Source organism: Poromitra crassiceps (assembly GCF_964638095.1).
Source record: "Poromitra crassiceps genome assembly, chromosome: 27".
In the NCBI taxonomy this organism is placed as follows: Eukaryota; Metazoa; Chordata; class Actinopteri; order Beryciformes; family Melamphaidae; genus Poromitra; species Poromitra crassiceps.
Genome location: NC_139650.1, coordinates 3,932,053 through 3,935,596, shown reverse-complemented (window position 1 = coordinate 3,935,596; position 3,544 = coordinate 3,932,053).

The window sequence follows — 3,544 nt, the reverse complement described above, 5'->3', positions numbered from 1 at the left end:
ACCATTACAGGTCAGAGCCGTTTTGCACTACAGATGAACTCTGTAGTCATTGTGAAACACATTCATCATCATTTCCTTTATTTTACCAGGTAGATTATTGAGAACACATTCTCTTTTACAATAACGACCTGGCCAAGAGGGCATAAAGGCATAGCCTACACAAAAGTAGAAGAATAGCAAAAAAAAAGTCACACAGCAAGTCTTAGACTTAACAGACATTGCTGCAGCTGCCTCTCTCCTGTAGGTCTCTGCTGCACTGTGTAGGGCTAGCCTGGGTAAACCCATCCCCCACGTGACCTGCTCTCAGACCTGTTCTCAGTCACTAGGGACTGGGAACTGAGAGAGCAGGTCACGTGGGGGCTGGGTTTACCTAGGCTAGTGTAGGGCCTCCATAGCTACCCCCTAGTTAGCATACCGGTACCACAACACCTGCACTCCTCTGGTGGATCCTAGGGAGGGAGAGCCTTTTTCAAACTCAGTCCTGCTTCAGGAGCCCGGGGAAACCTCCGCTTCTGAGAAATGAAACCAATTCGGAAGTACCTTAATCCTGCATTCTTTGGAATGGCCTGCAGGGGGCTCCACTGACTAAGATTGTATGGAAGTCAATGGGGGAAATTACTTGATTTATGACCTCAGTAAACACTTTCCTAATGAGTTCATGCTCTCAATCGCTAGTTTCAAGTCTTCTTCGATACAGCATGATGTTTTGTCAATTCTGGTCACATTTAAAGTAGAAGTAGATAAATAAAGCAGACTATGTTTTGAGGCGTGATTGACAGGTCGCCTATCCAGTAGTCTCGCTGGCCAGCCTCCTCTCCCTTCCTTCCGAGGAGCCTGGCGCCGCAGGTCTCCATAGTGGGATTGCGATGGGCGGCGCTTAGCGGCAGTGCCCTTGGAAAATAGTTTCCAACAATCAAATTTGCCGTTTTCAGCGTGTAGCAACGAGCTAGCGTGTAGGTTTCTGCCGTTAGCTTGCTAGCTAGTTAGCGTTGTTGTTTCCACTGAGGCGGCAGGGCACTATTTACAGCGACACACGGGGAGGAGGGAGCGGAAGCCGCTCTGATTGACATGTTCGGAGCCAATGACAGAGCTTGTAATAAGCCGGGAGCGGACATCCGGCTGCCACCGAAACAGTCGCTCGAATGGGAGAGCAGAGTAGAGCAGGGGATGGTTTATCCCAGTTATGGAGACCTGCGGCGCCAGACTCCTCGGACGGAAGGGAGAGGGGGCTGGCCAGCGAGACTACCTATCCAGTGATCGCGCAGCTCGGCGATCACAGACCAATAGGTGGCGCTGTGACTCTGTGGGAAACCCATAGGCGGGTTATGACATGACGGGCACCTGGGCCCTGTATCTCAATACAAGGTCCAAAATTTACTTTTTTGTCCACTAGCCAAATGGCTAGCCAAATGGCTAGTGAATGTTCAAATTTTACCAGCCACTCAATAGATTACCATTGTTTTTGATTTGCTTTGTTTTGCTGGTGAGTGAGGCAAATCTACCAGCCACTTGCATATTTTACCAGCATTTGGCTGGTGGCTGCATGGTGCTAATTTTGGACCCTGTCTGAATAACACAGGATTTACAGCGCAGGTACACTCAGATAAAGCCAAAAGCACAATAACCCTCTAATTGTCCATAAACTTATGGAACATAATAAATAAAGGGTTTGGGGCCCTGGGGAAACCCCTGGTCTCACGCTAGCTGCTTCTGGCTCCAAGTAACCAAGATGGCGACAGTCAAAATGCCAGCCTCAAGGCTACAACACGGGCATTCACAAACCAGCGGGTGACATCACAGTGGCTATGTCCATATCTTTATACGGTCTGTGTTTAGGAGTGAACCATTTAGCAATTTGGGGAGCTCCTCGAGCTGACCACATGTACTTTGTAAATCAGTGACCTAAAGAGAGTGAGAGAAGATACTTTCTCAGAATGCTGACCTTCTACTTCCAGCTGAATAAGCCAAATGCGGTGCAAACTAAATCGAAACTAAATGAAACTAAATCGCCCTGGCCATTTGCTGAGCTCAGCATCCTCCAGGACACAAAGCAATTTCTGAAATTCCCTTTATACTCTGTCTACATAACGGCTAATTTGAAATGGAAATTGAAGTTATGACCCACCCATATGACAATCAATCAATCAATGATCTATATCATTGGTTCCCAAACTGTGGTCCGCGGGGCTCCGCCTGGTGGTCCGCCTTTTTTCTTTTTTTACAGTTTTTACATACACATAAACCCTGAGGAGTAGCCGGATTGGGCTGATTCTGAGAAATATTGCGATATTTAGGAAATATCACAATTTTGAACATTTACTTTCGGAGGCTGCAGCAGGCTCAGTTTTAAAGCCAGAGTGAAGTTTCTGGTATCATAGGAAACTAGAAGACCTAAGGAATCGATTTGCACCAACCATGTCATGCTAGTTTGTCAGGAAGGTAGCTAAATAACACTCCAAAGTTAGACACAATTTTGGTGAGGGGAAAAAAAACATTTTCAAAGGGGTCCTCTTTTTCACAGACTAATGTTGACAGGCGTGTGTGTCCGTGTGTGTCCGTTTTGAACCAGCTAGTAGCCTTATATTATCATTTAGCCTTTCCGCTGCTATTGCATGTTTAAATCAGCAAATTGTATTTTATTGGGGGTTGGGGAACTTTGGTTTGGTACGTAGTGGTACTTGGATGGAAAAGTTTGGGAAGCCCTGATCTATATGCTCCATTATGTAGCCAGTATGTGATCCTTCAGTTTTTCAGTTTTTCTGTGCAAGTGCGTAAGCACACGCCTGCATATGGACATCTGCAGATCTGCCTTGGATGGTGTTAACCGCACTTGTGCAAGCACTGCCTGGTGTCACAGCTCACATTTTCCCATGGTTAAAAATGCTGAATTAGTGAAAGTAAAATTCACAGTTTCTTAATGTCATTTCGCATTATTCATAGTTTCATTCATACCTGTAATTTCCTAATGGTGAGCAGCACTATAGAACCTGCTGTATAATGAAGAAATGAAAACAGTCACAGATATAACTGACCAAACATCATGTTCAAACATCAGCTGATGATGATGATGCTGATGATGCTGAGGGTGACGGTGATGGAGATGGGTCTGTGGCACTAAGTCAGTGGTCCGTGACCCCTAAGGCCAGTGGTTCTCAAACGTTTTCACGTCAAGGACCCATAAACTGAAATTAGACCACATACTTATATTTGATAAGATTTTGTCCCAGGGTGCCCCCATCTGATAAGATCTTAGCTTTTCTGTTTTATTACAAAATGTGTATGAAACCCATGGTCAAAATAGTCATATATTCTGTCAATGTGTTACTTATGGATGGAATTATAGGGAAAATAAATGATCCCCCTTTTTGCTGGGGACCGCCTGGAACCCCGTCGTCAAGGACCCCTGGGGGTCCCCGGAACCCACTTTGAGAACCACTGCCCTAGGGGGTCCACAGAAGTACTGCAAGGGCTCCGTCAATTTTTGTCAAAGTAGTTTGTGAAACTTGTATTTTATTTGAGAGATGGACACTGTGGACAGACTGCA